Below are 15,900 nucleotides of genomic sequence, written 5' to 3' on the forward strand. Positions count from 1 at the left end.
TCTCTGTGGGTGAAAAGGTTGATTTATTGGAACATAATTCAGAACATTTATCTGACAAAAGCGTATAAAGTGCAGGAATAGAAAATGTTTGTAGTCACTGTAAAGAATCCAAAATCTTATGCATGTACAGGGCTGGGAAAAATGAACCCTGTTGTTTTTAATCATTTAATACTTCCTGTTCTGTTGGATGCCAGACCTGCTAATCAAGGAAACATGTTAAACCAAATGACTGGAATGAGAGTAGGGTGATTATGCATTTGCCTATTTAAAAGTGAACAAATAAGTAAACTAAGCAAATCTTCTTCGTATTATTTTTTGTTGCTAAAACACATTTGCGATGCGGCTCTCATGCTGAACCTGCATTTACGCTTTAGTGCAGAAACGATTGAAGTAGAAAATGTCTGCAGTCCATCTCTCAAGCAGCTCTGCAGGTTCATCCCCAAACTTCTCATGACTCTGCTTCCATTGTGACTCAGCCATTTTCCTTCTATAGCAAACAAACATTTAAACAACAAACAAGTTTGCTTCTGATGCAAAATGTCTGAGCATTTAGATTTCTGAAACCAGAACGAGGATGTGACAGATCTTCCATGAAGACATCAGCAGAGAGTGAAAACAGCGTCGTCTAATCTGACCTGACAGCATTCCTGCACTTTTGCAGACTTGAAAAAAACCTTTTGTTTGTAGATGTCTGTCTTGTTGATGCCTATGAATTTCCACAGCATCTTTAGATTTCTCAACACACCATAGAAAGGCTATCGATAAACTTTTTCTCATTCTTTACTATATTCAAACAAAGAATTTACGGTGACGTCTTTCTGTAACATGAGTTCATCATTTTTTGCATACGTCTAGAAAAACAAACTTACCATTTTAAGGCTGTGTCACACGGCTGCTACGTACAGTCTGCACATTTTCCACGTATGACATTTCAGTCGTTGGTGATCCATGCGTGATCGACATAATCCATAAGTGTTTCTTGCGTTCGTCATTCGTCGTTGTGTGCAGATATCTGTCAAGGGTTTCACTTGAATTCAGTTTTGAGCTGTTAAAATGTTTGGTCTGTTAAGAATGACCCAGTTTAGGCATTTTCTCCGTCGTTTATTAGGCAGGCAAACTGCAGAGGCAAACTTCTGATGAACTCCTGCCAGTCTGCAGAAATATGTCTTCATAAATCACACAGGTTTTAGCTCAAATCTGCTTCATCCTAATTAAAAGACCACTGGGAATGATTTTACAATCAAAAGGTGATTTTCAAAAATGCTGTTAAAAATATTTAGATAAAACATATTTTAAACACTTGCAAATAAAAAATCTGTTTTTATTTCTTGTTAAATATTTAACAGATTTCCATTACATTTAAAAATAAGGCAATTTGTTAGAAAAGAAAATTAAATTCACTCTTTTTTTTTAAAATGACTACATTAGTTTGAGTTTGCGTGTAATGCAGTTCCCCACCCTAAGCTCCATAACATTTATGTTAGATCTGCTGGAAAGACAAATGTTACATCCAAGAGTGATATTCTGACACTAAGATAAGTGGAAGATATCCGTCCATCAATACACAGTGGGTAAGGAGGAGAGACAGAGAGCAGGCTGACAGTGTGCACGTATTTTTAAATCTGTTTTGACTAAATCTTCTGTCAAACTAACATTCTCCAGCTCCGCTCCTCAAATTCTCCTGCTTAAATTCTCAGGTCAACCACAGAATTTCAGCCTTTACTTAATGCAATGTTGATAAAAGAAGATGGAACGCTGGAGAACAAAGGTATTTATAGACTCACAATTTTATTTATTTTTATTTTTAACATGTCTAAACACAATATATCATCATTACAGAGACATTGTAAAATATTAATATGCCAAAATTTTGAAGAATTGATTAAATTAAGCATTAAACTAAAGCACAAAGTCAAAAACAAATCTTCTACCATCAGTTTAAAAATTACTGCATGAAATTTAAATTACATGTTAAAATTTGAACGTATCACTAAAAAAAAGGAACAAAATGAAAACCAGTGAACATTCACTGGTTTTCATTTTGTAATAGATTCAGTCTATCCACAAGTTAATTGTCATCAGAAAACAGCTGTGATTTTAATTGCACTTTGCACTTATAAAAATAATTTAATTACTAAAGATGTTTTATATGATGTCAGTTACAATCATGCAGAGCTCCTATAACAGAAATAAACAGGATTATAGACATGTTTGCCACAATCTGAGTACTTTAAAATAAATTAATGCTAAAATAGTACAGATTAAATCAATTCATAATTTATACTGTGATACAGCACAGGTTTGAAGTAGATAAAAAGAATCACAGCGCCCCCCAGAGGATGTGCAACATTTTAGCATATGGGTCCTTTGACCACAACAGCTATGGAAGCGATTCTGTAGCATAAATAAAAAGCAAAGTCAAAACCAGAAATGTCTATAAATTTTTATTAATCCATTTTAAATGTCAAATTAGACATTTCTAAATGATTTTTGCTACACATTTACCAGGGACCTTTTTGAAAATGAAATGTCAAAAACCATTTTCATTAGCATTTTAATTTAGTGACAGAAAAAGCTGTGTTGAAGTATAAAATGAAAAAGCATTTTGAAGTATTGCTTTTTCATTTTAATTTTGAGCCAAAAATTGCAGCTACATTTTGAAAATTAAAAAGCATTTCTGGTTTTGACTTTGCTTTTTATTTATGCTACAGAATCGCTTCCATAAACAGCGACTTAAAGCAACGGTCCTTCAGAGTTAAAACATGAACCAAACGGTTCACAGACTTCCTTATTCTGTCAAAGAAAACATGTCGACTGGTTCATTGGGTGTAAGCCTGAATATTAATCCATGCTTTTATAACATCTATGATAGATTTTTGTAATGTTCTTCTCTCTAGTATTAAGAAAAGTACTATCAACCGGCTGCAGCTTGTGCAAAACTCGGCTGCACACCTTTTAATTGGAACCAGAAAGAAGGAGGACATAACTCCAATTTTGAAGTCTTTGCACTGGCTGCCAGTCAGCTTTAGGATCGATTTTAAGGTTCTTTTATTAGTCTACAAAAGTTTTGGAACTGGCCCCTCATTTTTATCAGATTTACTTTTCGTTTATGACCCTCCCAGAGCCCTCAGGTCTGCTGGTGGTCCCAAAGGTCAGAACTCAAACCCACGGTGAGGCTTCATCTCAGCACTGTGGGCCTCGCCTGTGGAACAGCCGTGAAGGCTTCATCCACTGTGGAGGTTTTTAAGAAAAAACCTAAACACATATAAATCTTAACAAATAATTTAATTGTTTTGATTGTACTGGTGGGATGTGTATGTGTTAGAATTTTGTGTATTTATTTATTTTTTATTATTAGTAATATTTTTAGTATACTTACTATTTTAACTACTATTTTTTTATTCTTTTAAACTTACTAAGATCTATTTTATCATGGGAAGCACTTTGAGATGCTCTGTACCATGAAAAGTACTATACAAATAAAGTTGAATTGAATAACTGGGGTTCCTCTGAGTTTTTACACATATACCCCAGAATGTCTGATTCAGCACCCCAAAAAACAGCACCTCTTAACAAAAAATGTAGTCAACCAGGAAACTCCTGTCTGGGTTTCAATATGAACTACTTATACTCATTTGTGGATTTCACATCATGTAATTCTGGAAAAGTTCAACTTCTATGTTAGAAGACCAGCAGACAAAGAGAGGATAAAGAGGTGGAAGCTGAAGAAATAGGGAGTTCCCTCTCTGGCGCTTGAAGCCAGAGGATTTGAAGTGGTGTTGGTGGAGTTTGTAGATGATGTGTTGGTGGTGTTGGTGCTAGTTGTATTGGTGGAGGCTGGACTCAAAAATGTCTCCAGTGTGCGCAAAAGGAAGTCCTGAAAGTTGTCCACTTTTTCAAAAACCCTCATGGGTGTAGCTCGCTTTGTCCTGGATGTGCTGCTCACAGATGACAGCACAACCGTCTGGAACCAATACCCATCCAGTTTACACATGAGCGGACCTCCAGTCACCCTGAGGAAACAGACGGTAAACAGAGGAAAGTTTACTTAGTGATGTCATCAGTGAACTGATCAGATTCCTACTATTGTCCACTTTCTTCCTTGTAGAAACAAGGAAAATCTTCAAGATCCTATTTGTTAAAAATGTCCCCTACCATGACTACAGAGAAGACCGTTCAGTTATGGCCATGCTCATTTGAAACTTTGTGCCAAAAGAAATATCTGCTGTTCAAAAAGAGCTTCATTGCATTCTAAACTGTAAAAACAGAGATATTGTCAATGTATTGTTTGCTAATTCATTGATTGAGCCTCAGGCCTTCATCACATGCACCATACGGGGAGTTGACCCGAATGGTTGCTGTGGGTTTTTGGGTTGCCGGGTCCATGGTGGGTCACAGAGAGGAGCGGCCCCATCAGAGACTGTAGGGGTGTCTTGCAGATGATCACAGGGCCAACAATACATTTTGTCTTACCATTTACCTGCTCCAGTGTAAATATATCTGTACAAATCCTGTCACTTGTAGAATTTGTCCCACAGTCTAACACAGACGTCTTGAACTCCTGCAAAAGTTGCTCATCTAGACAAATAGAAAAATGAAAATATAGAAATAACTCTGGTGCTTTGATATTTTTGAGAAATGTTGAATCTCTCCTGTCTGCGTGCCGTAGACTCACTTCCTCCCTGTCCAGAACTGTCCAGAATCAGGCTGGATCTTTATACTCCCTATATTATTACCATTTTAATCATTCCTAAAGGTTTCAAATCAAATGTTTTAATAAAATAAATAACACTATTTATGAAATAAAAAAATGACCAAATAACTGTGATTTTCAAAAACAAAAAATCAGGGAAAAAATATACTGATTTATTAAAAAGAAAAAACAATAAATAAATATAATCGATCTTCTCCCTGCTGAGACTTAAGAACGCTGCAGCTCCTCACACCTCTCACAATTTGTGCTCAAACTGAGCAGCTGTGTCCTGCGCATCTGTTTCTCATCCAGTCGAAATGGAAAAAGCAAATTTCTATGTCTCCTGCTGCAGCTACGCAAATATCTGCGTTACCTTTTCACAGAGTTCCCTCATTTATTGGAGGAGTTACGTTCTAAAAATAACCGTGATCTGTGAAATCCATGGAGTCTGATTACAGACGTTTATGGCAGTAAAACTCCTCAATGCCCACTTTCTACACTTTTCTCAGACAGACATGAACATTTTCACCCTTTTCTCTTGTTTAAAATCTCAAACCTTCATAGAAATTAGGTCCAGATCTCGATCAAAGATTTCTGCGGGAGCTGTTAACTTCATTTGCAGAAGGCATTAAACTGCGTCTCCAGTAGTGTCCTGTTGAAGGTGCTCAATAAGTATGGGGTCCGGGAAGCCTTACTGAGGGCTGTCTGCTCTATGTGTGATCAGAGAATGAGCTTGCTTCCCCCAGACAGCAGTAATGTGGACCTGTGGACCGGTGCATGTTGCATTCTAGGAGATTTGTTCTTTATCACTCCTTCTGTTCATAAATTTATGGTCAGAATTTCGAGGCACGGTCAAGGACCAGAAGGAGTCTAGTTTGGTGACCAGAGTGAACTTCTCTTTGCAGATTATGTTGTCCTGTTGGCCTGATTGAGCCAGGACCTCTAGCTAACCCTAACCCTAACCTCTAGCAGGGGTTTGAGGCGATTTGTGGCCAAGATTGAAATGGGCGGGGCGATGGGTTAGCATAGCCAAGTCTGAGGCCATGGTTCTTAATTGCAAAAGCATAGGTTGTCCTTTCTGGACGGGTGAAGTGCTCTTGCCTCAGTTGGAGGAGTTTAAGTATCTTGGGATCTTTTTCAAGAGTGAAGGAAAATGAGCCTTCAGATCGACAGGCAAATAGGAAAAGCACACATTGTCATGTGGTACTTGTGTCGGTCCACTGTGGTGAAATCAGGTTTGTTTTTTGTGATACACCTATGGTGCGCAAAAACTTGCCATTCTAACTTAACCAATCACACGGAATACAAATCAGTACTAAGCCATCATCTTTGGATTTTACTCACCTTGTGAAGCAGTTAGCATCGCTAAGAACAGAGTCCAGAGCAACTAGTGTCCCTCCGCACACATGCTTTCCATTCTTCTGTAGACTCGCCATCCAAGGCCACTGACCTGCAGTTATCACTGAACTTCCATTTAAGACACGGGAATTCAGGGTGGCCTGTCCACAAACCACAGCTGCAGAGAAGATACAAACTTGAAATACCTACTATGGATTTATTAATAACAATTTGCTAGATTAGGATTTATTTAGATACAGTGATCCCTTGCTATATCACGGTTTACTTTTCACGGTTTCGCTACTTCACGGATTTGGATTGTGCATTGTGTTCTGCATTCTGATTGGCTAAAAAGTCACTCAGCGAGTAGCTCAAGAATGGGACCCTTTGATGAGCCGTTCATTACAGTTCTCCAACATAATCGATGGTGGCATGTCGGTGTATAAGGATCTTTAGCAAAGAAGAAAAAAGAGCGACAACAACTGCCTATCACTATGTTCCTCTCCCGAACAAACACACCTGCAGCTGCACCGCGGGCTTCAGAAGGAAAAAACGCTGCAGAGGATGCAGCGGCTCAGTATGAAGAGCAGTGAAAAAGAAGACCGGAGTCACTATCTGTCCCACTGTACTTTTTTTTTTTTTTTTATAATCATTTTAAATTTTCTTCCGTTTAATCCACTCGGGTCGCGGTGGGCGGGGCTTATCTCCGCAATTTAAAGCCTTCTGTTCTTATCGATGATTGAAATTATTATTTGACAGCACACTACAGAAGTTATTTGTTAAAAAAACGTTTCTAAAGTACTTTTATTTGTTAAAAAAAAATTGATTTAGCCTGTTAAATGGTTTGTTTTTTCTTTTCAATGTATAATAGTGTATTTCATTGTATAATAATTGTAAAAAAATAAAGGTTTCTACTTCACGGGTTTTGCTTATCACGGGTTCTATTTGGAACGTAACCCCCGCGATAATCAAGGGATCACTGTATACCAAATGAGTGTTTTATTTACTTAAAGCAGAAAAATCCTGATGTGTACAAAAATTTTTGATGAAATTCTTTACTACACATCTACAATATATTACCAAAAGCTTACGCTCACCTATCCAAATGATTAGAAGTCTAGCATGACTCATGCAGACTGTTTTCAAAAACATTTGTGAAAGAATTGGTCACTCTCAGGAGCTCAGTGAACTCCAGTGGGGAACAGTCATAGGATGCCACTTGTGAAACAAATCCAGTGGTAAAATGTCCTTGCTCATAAATATTCCACAATCAACTGTCAGCTCCATCAGGACAAAATGGAATAGTTTGGGAACAACAGCAACTCAGCCACCCAGTGGTAGACCACGGAAACTGATGGAGAGGGGTCAGCGGATGCTGAAGCACTTTGTGCAAAGAGTTTGCCGAAATTGTGCATTTTCAATTGCTACAGAGCTCCATACTTCATGTGACCTTCAGATTAGTCCATATACAGCATACAGAGAGCTTCATGGAATGGGTTTCTGTGGTCAAGCAGCTGCATCCAAGCCACACATCACCAAGTGGAATGCAAAACGTCAGATGCAGTGGTGTAAAGCACACAGCCACTGGACACTGCTGGAGATGCCTTCTCAGGAGTGATGAATCACAGTTTTCCATCTGGCAATCAATGGAGGTTGCCAGGAACGGTGCATTCCAGACTGCATTGTGCCGAGTGTGAAATTTGGTGGTGGAGGAATAATGGTGTGGGGTAGTTTTTTCAAGTCTTGGGTTTGGCCCAATAACTCCAGTGAAGGGAACTGGATGTTTCAGGACACCAACATATTTTGGACAATACCATAAAAACACTCTTCAACCTTGTGGACAGCCTTCCCAGAAGAGTTAAAGCTGTAAGAGCTGCAAAAGGCATCATACTTAACTCTATGAGTTAGAAATGGAATGGCACTTCAGCTCAAACGTGAGTCAAGGTGAGCCAATACTTTTGGTAATATATTACATTTTGTGTCAAAATTTGATAGCTATACATAAAGCAGATAGGAAAGTTAACTAGACATTACATTTATCATTACCATTGGGTGTGGTGGATGGTGGCTGGGTTGTAGTTTTTGTTGTAGTGGTTGTTGAATAGGTGGTGGCTGTTGTAGGTTTAGTTGTAGTTGTTGGCTGTGTCATGGTTGCTGTAGTTTTGATGGTTGTAGTTGGTATTAGAGATACATAAGTTGTTGTAATTGCTATAGTTGTGGCAGTAGTAGCAATTGGTGGCACTCCTGGACATGACACACTGAGGTCACTGTCAGTTCCAGTGGAGGTGAAGGCGATAAAGCCCGGCTGATTGCTGGTGATTTGGGTATTGATCCAGGTCTGGTACTGGGACACTCTGGTGTAGACTCCTGGGAAATTAGGTTCAGCACAACCTATTCCAAAACTCACAACTCCTGCTTGGATCCATCGGTTGTTCTGCTTAATCACCAGCGGACCTCCAGAGTCTCCCTTCAAGAGGAAAAGTATTTTAATTTAAGAAAGAATTCAGAGGAATATCTGAAAAACAGAAAATAAAGGGGAATCACCTGACAAGAGTCTTTGCCTCCTTCCAGTAACCCGGCACACACCATGTTGTCAGTGATTGAGCTGGCTCCATAGCTGCACTTGCATTGTCTGTTTCCCACAATCGGTATTTGTACTTCCTGGAGGGTTTGTGGGGCAGGAAGGGAGACTAAGAGAAGAAAAGGATTGATCAACTGACAACATCTGAAGTCCATGAAAGAAAAGTTTGGGATTCTTTTTAAAACATCAACCCTACCATTAGTTCCAATGTTGCCCCAGCCGGTGACCCAGGTGTTGACGCCGCTGTAGAAGGTGCTGTTGGTGGCAGACAGACTGGAGTGATGTAGTTGTTGAAGTTTACTGGTGAGGAGAGCTGCAGGAGAGCAATGTCGTTATCCTCTGTCTTTGAGTTGTAGTTTGGATGAATGATTAAAGTTGCTATTGTTTGAGACACTCTGTTGGGGTTTGATCCCTGCAGACTCTGAAGACCCAGAACTACGTTCACACCAGATGCACTCCGGCTGAGAAGGAAAACAGAAAATTGTGAGACCTTTAGATTGGAGCCATTGTTTTAAGTGTTGTCTTCAGTTAACTACAAAAAAATCTGTAATAGATAGAATTGATGATCTCTTACGTTATGTGTAGTTGATCAGACCTTTTATTCTTAATCTTTTTTCTGAATCTTTCCAAAGCTGTCATGAATGACCACTTCTACTATTGTTGATTACCTTGGAAAGCAGTGAGCGGCCGTCAGCACCCACTGGTTGTTGATGAGGGATCCTCCACAGAAGTGTGAAGATGTCTGCAGACTGACCTGCCAAGGCCAGAACCCTGCAGGAGCATTTTGTCCTCCAACAATCCTGTTGTTCAGATTTGCCAGACCACAAACTGCAAAGAAAAGTACTGGTTTGGTTTTTGTGGACTCAGAAACTGCTGGTCATACAAAAATCCATCACAAATTCCACTGGCATCTTTTTTCTTGTTTTTTTTTGTCAGTTTTTATTTAATATTCTTAGTGAAAACTAAATTGGTGCCTTCTATCCTTTTCATCTGCTAGGGTTGATAGTTTCATTCCATGAGCCTTATAAAAATCGTTTTTGTGTATTTCTTACATTTTTTGGTCTAAGAATCACTTGAGACATTAAAGTGTTTATATTATTAGTTTTTTTTTTCCACATCAGACAAGATTTTTAAATTTCTGTCTTCAACAGATAGACTGCCTATCAGAGAAAGTTAGGAAGCCTTATGGCTGATCTTTTGACATTCCTTTTATTTTCTTAGACATTTTCTTGTTGTGTTTGTACCGTGTTTGTGTCCAGGTTTCTGACTTTCTTTAAAAAAAAAAACTGAAACATTAAAAGCTGAATAAAAGTTTCACTCACCAGATAGCTGTGCCACACTCTCTGGAATGAAAATCAGAAAGAAAGAAAACAAAATCAGACAGTCACTCTTTGATTTATGCCAAGTTTACTGTCTTGAGTGACAGCACAACTTTTAAAGTTCTTCCTTTTTCATAGTGAAGCAGTAAACCCTTGGTCACATGCACTCGTACAGGAGGGTCGACCCGTACTTGTGCTCTGAGGTTTTTAGGGTTGTCTGGTCCATGGAGGGTCGTAAAGAGGAGCGGGTGCATCTGTCTTGCCGTTTCCCTGAGGCTTGCACGGCCACTGCTAAAGACATGGTGAAAATGGGACGTGTGCAAGTGGTGTCGCGCATTCTACTTTCAAAACAACGAACAGTCACTTAGTCTATCACTATTCAGAATCTGAGCTTTTTTGAGTTTTTTTTACAGAGTCATCCTCTAAACACTTAAAAGACGTCATCGACCTGTTTTATATTTAGTTACTAAACAAACTGGCCTTACCGTCCTTATAGTACCTTTCTTCAACACAAGCTTGTGTTGCATACAGCATATATTAAAATTAGGTTGTTATATTTTTAATGCTTAAAAAAGCTTGTAATTATGGTTTCTTTATCTTTGTCATAATGATATAAATATTGACATAAAATTAGGTGGTGGTGGGGGGTCTGTGTTTTTAATGGGGGGGGGGCAGCTGTGCAGGGGGAAAATGGTCATAAATTTATAATTTCACCTGCCAGGATCTTTATGCCTCTAAATTTCTAAGCAGGTGTTTTGATTAAGTAAAACCAAGTTTATTTTAAAATGCTTCAAATGAAACAACAAAGCACAAGCCAAACTAGATTTTTTTATTCTCCAATTCAGTATAGATATTTCTAATAAGGCCAGATTTCCCTGATCGTGGCATAATGACAATAAGTGGATGACCATCAAAATATCTTCCGTTTTTCCTTTTTTTGTTGCTGAGGAAGAATTTTTGGATTTTTTATTTTCCTGCTTCGCTCTTTTTTTAAAATCCTTTTTCCTCCAACTCTTTAACCAACGCCCCTCTGCTTAAAAAAAACAAGAGTGTTATGGTGCCTCTGCCAGTCTCCTCCCCGTCTCCTCTCCGCTTGGTTCCTGATTCAGCCCAGCTGCAACCACTTACCTCATCTCACCGCCTGCCTTCTTAAGGAGCTCCAGGACCAGTATTCATCGCCAGTCCGTTGCCCCTGATGGAATCCATAGCCACGAGAGGTCGTCTGAATCAGCCTCAGTCTGGAAACCTCATTCTGTCTGCTCCACCCGGTCACACCACGAGCCTCTGCCGAGCCTCATACCATACGGGCCTCCATCGACGCTGCCATACTCCGAACCCTGATTATTAAATCTACTTCCTTGCCACGCCTGTTCTCACCTGTGTCTTCTTCCGGGTTTCAGCATCTGGGTCTCTATTGTTCTGTAAGCCATGACAGAACGGACTGGCCGTAATCCCGACCCAGCTGACCCAGAAGAACTCAGATTAGCCGTTTCCCAGCAAGGCATCATGCTTGGACGCCAGGCGGACACCCTTTCTCAGATGGCAGCCGCTCAACAGGATCTATTTCTCTGCCTGGACGGTATGACTCAGACCTTACATGAACTAACTGGACAATTTTCTCATGTTTCAGCTGCTACAGCCCATGCTACGGTCAACCCGACTCCTTCCGCTTCCGGGCCATCTACCGCTCCTGAAAATATCCGGCTTCAACTGTAACCATTCTTCGGGGACGTGAAAACCTGCGGAGGGTTTTTACTACAGTGCCAGCTGATCTGTCAACAAGCCCCCGATACTACCAAACGGACAACAGTAAGATCACTTTAATAATAAATTCACTAAGAAATAAAGCTCTCCAGTGGGCCCAAGTGTATCTTACTGCCAATCCCATTAGTCATCTCATGTACAAATGTTTCCACAGTGAGTTCCGCCTCATCTTCGACCAACCCCGCAAAGAGGAAGAAGCGACCTGGCGGATACTCGCTCTCAAGCAGCGGAACTGACTGGTTAGTGACCACGTCATCGACTTTCGGATTCTAGCTGTTGAAGCTGGCTGGCCCGACTTAGCCCTGAAAGGTATTTTCTACCAATCTTTAAACGAACAGATCAAAAATCACCTCTGCTCACAACCCGAAGCACGCTCGTTCGAAGAGCCAGTTTCCGCGTCTCTCCGCTCGGACATCAGATTGCGGGAGCGTCAAAAAGAACAAACTCACCTTCCTCCTTGCTCCGGCGCTAAGGTGTTCAGCGCTCCACCCGCCGATCACAGCATGCACACCGAAATTCCCGTTCCCACCAAGCCTCCGGACGAGCCCATGCAGATCGGCCATTCAAGACTGTTAAAAGAGGAACTTCGCAAATGACGTGAAGAAGGAGCCTGTTTCTACTGCGGAACTAAAGGTCATTTGGTTTCCTCCTGCCCACTTCGTTTAAAAGACCGAGCCCCTCACTAGACGACAGGCCGCGGGGGGAGCCTAACATTAACGATTCTGGTGAAGAGTTTTTGTTCATTCCTGTCAAGCTTTCTTGTGATCTCCACGTCCAAGATTTATGGGCCCTTGGAGATTCTGGGGCTGAACAGAGTCTTATTGACCAGCAACTTGTTAATCATCTGTCGAAACCCACAGAACCCCTGGACTTTCCCATTAAAGCCTCCAGTCTAGGCGGTCAGCATTTGTCACGAATCACTCACCGCACCAAGCCTATCCTGATTGTTGCTTCAGGTAACCATAGGGAGTCAATCCGATTCCTCATCACCCAGTCTGCGCACACTCCCATCGTTTTAGGATTTACCTGGCTCAAATTACATAACCCCCAGTTCAACTGGTCTCAGGGTACTGTCACCAAATGGAGCCCGTATTGTCTCGCCAACTGTCTGCTATTCTCTCTGTATCCTTTCCTAGCATCGAGAGTCCCAGCCAAGTCGACCTGGCTAACATCCCTCGCTGCCATCATGACTTAAAAGCCGTGTTTAGCAAAGCCAAAGCTAGCGCTCTCCCTCCCCATAGACCTTACGATTGCGCTATAAACCTGCTGCCTGGTGCCCCTCTGCCCAAGGGTCGTCTATTTAATCTATCAGGCCCTGAAAGAACAGCTATGGAACAATACGTCCAAGAAGCCCTCTCCCTGGGTCACATTCGACCATCCCCCTCACCCGTGGGAGCCGGTTTCTTTTTTGTGGAGAAAAAAGATAAGACACTCAGGCCTTGCATTGATTACTGTGAATTAAACCAGATCACCATAAAAAATAAATATTCCTTGACATTAATTTCCTCAGTTTTTGATTCAGTTAAAAAAGGCCCGCACCAATGCCCCGGCAGTCTTTCAGAGGTTGGTCAATGACATTCTTTGTGATTTCCTTAATCGTTTCGTTTTTGTTTACTTGGACGATATTCTCATTTATTCTCACGATCAGGCCCAGCATGAACACCACGTACGCCTCGTGCTCGAGAGACTACTAGAAAATCAGCTCTTTGTTAAGTACGAAAAATGTGAATTCCATACTACCACAGCACAGTTTCTTGGTTACATCATCGAAGCAGGCTGCATCCGTCCGGACCCCTCCAAAATAGAAGCGGTCACGAACTGGGCACGTCCTGACAGTCGTAAGAAGCTACAACAGTTTCTGGGTTTCGCCAACTTCTACAGACGTAATTTCAGCAGCATTGCTTCCCCTCTCACATGTGTCAAATCCGTTAATCACCCTTTTGTCTGGTCCACGGAAGCTCAGCAGGCTTTCGACAAATCAAAGAGCCTTTTTGTATCTGCTCCCATCCTCATCCAGCTATGACCCCTCACGAAAATTCATAGTCGAAGTGGATGCCTCTGACTCAGGAGTGGGAGCCGTTCTCTCTCAAAAGGCATTGCCATCTCTGGCAAATTGAAACCATGTGCCTTCTTCTCTCGTAAACTGTCCCCCTCTGAACAGAATTACGATGTTGGAAACCGGGAACTCCTAGCCATCAAGTTGGCTTTGGAAGAGTGGCGTCACTGGTTGGAGGGAGCCGAGCAGCCATTTATCGTATGGACGGATCATAAGAACCTTGCCTATCTCCGCTCCGCCAAGAGGCTCAACTCCAGGCAAGCTCGCTGGTGTCTCTTTTTTGACCGTTTCCAATTCACCATCACCTACAGACCCGGATCCTGTAACGTCAAGCCCGATGCCCTATCTCGGAAATACAGCCCGTCTGAACACACACCCTCCAATATCTTACCACCCACCTGCATCATCGGAAGCCTTACTTGGGACATCGAGACCAAGGTACTCCAAGCCCAAAATGAGGACACTAATCACCCTCCTGTTTCTATTTCTATGCCTGTGTGCGTTTTATTGGGTATCTCTACTGATTTTATATTGTTTTTACTTTGTGAAGCACTTTGTGAGTTGCTCTCTGTGAGAAGTGCTATATAAATAAAGATTACTTACTTACTTACTTACTTGTTTGTACCATCTTCTCTCTGCTCTGAAGTGATTGCCTGGGGGCATACTTTCCATATGGCTTGCCGTGGAGGGGTGCACCGGACCCTTAACCTCCTCCGCAAGAGGTTCCACTGGCCGTCTATGGACAGGGATGTACGTGAGTACATCTCGGCCTGCACCACCTGTGCCCGGTCTAAGTCGTCATGCTGTGCTCCGGCTGGGTTGCTCCATCCTGGACACCTAACCAGCCTTGGTCCCGTCTAGCTATGGATTTCGTCACCGGGTCACCCACGTCTCAAGGTAACACCGTCATTCTCACAGTCATCGATTGATTCTCAAACACTTATATCTTTCAAAATAACTCAAACCCTTCTGTTGTAAGACCCTTATATGACACCTTTTTGTAAATTAGTATAAACAACACAAATATTAGAGCAAGAATTATGTGTATTTTGTGTATCTTACATCACAAATAGATAATCAAATATGTACCAATCTTTGAATTAAATGACAAATTTTCAATTTGTTTTTCAGGTTAATGATGCAAATTTGTAAGTTTAGGTTTGTAACACCAACTGGTCTTATATAACTAAAAACTGAATACATTTTAATTGCTATCAAAAAACATATCTAAAAGTAAAATGTCTATTTTTTTGGAGTAACATCAGGATTATATGATTCCCCCTAAAGGCTTAGAGCAGAAATGATCAAGAACAAAATACAAACTACTTCACAGGATAATACAGTAAGACGGAACTATTTGAAAACGCTGACAGAACGTACTTGACATACCGGTACTCTACCAATGTCAAAGTCACAGACTAAAATGTTGATGTTAGTTCACGTGTAACCGTTAGAGGTTAAAGAATTTTGTTTTATTGAAGGAATCTCAGATTCTGACTCTGGTTCTGACCCGGTGTGGAACTTCTTACCTTGTGTGCAGAGAATCAGCAGAGTCACAGAGATCAGCCTGAAAGCCATGACTCCAAACAGACTCAACATATTTGCTCTCAAAACAAAACCACCTGGTATTTATACACGCCCACGAACAGCTCACCTGTCTGACAGCGCCTCCTCACAGACTGGAACTTGTATGTGAAAGACTTATTTAAACCTTAAGTTTCCTTTTTCGCCTCAACGGATCCCTTGAAGCCTTTGATCAATGATAAATGTAAAACCTTTAATCATCTTTATGGTTGAGAAAATAAGTTATTTTGACAAATAAAATCATATTATTGATTTTTAACTTTGAAAACTTCCATATTTCATTTCAGAAATCATTTAGTAAACACAAACATAGACTGCATCAGTCCAGTTCTGAGGGCTTTCCACTGGCTACCTGTCGGATAGAATTTAAAGTTGTGAGGCAGTTTAATAAAGTTTTAAATGGTGTAGTGCCAAAATACATAATTGACCTCCTGACACAGTTTGTACCGTCTCCGGTCACCTGGATCTTAGTCTTTTGTTAGTTCCCAGAGTAAAATCCAAAGCAGGTCGCCAACCCTTCAGTTGTTGGATCGATCCCCACTCTCCCCAGCCAGCTGTTGCCCCC

At 40.9% G+C, this 15,900-nt stretch overlaps 1 pseudogene across 1 annotated transcript; it reads right to left on the bottom strand.

Moving 5' to 3' along the window:
- Positions 1-1,816: 1,816 nt before the first annotated feature.
- LOC101157943 (trypsin-like) lies at positions 1,817-15,599 on the bottom strand (annotated as a pseudogene). The gene is made up of 7 exons (XR_013657841.1): positions 15,281-15,599; positions 9,935-9,955; positions 9,281-9,440; positions 8,809-9,073; positions 8,576-8,721; positions 8,078-8,498; positions 1,817-6,209 (listed from the first exon to the last, which is right to left on the bottom strand). The product of XR_013657841.1 is annotated as a trypsin-like (transcript).
- Positions 15,600-15,900: the final 301 nt, after the last annotated feature.

This window comes from Oryzias latipes, chromosome 8, assembly GCF_053564925.1.
Source record: "Oryzias latipes strain Hd-rR chromosome 8, Olatipes_Hd-rR_3.1".
NCBI classification, from domain to species: Eukaryota; Metazoa; Chordata; class Actinopteri; order Beloniformes; family Adrianichthyidae; genus Oryzias; species Oryzias latipes.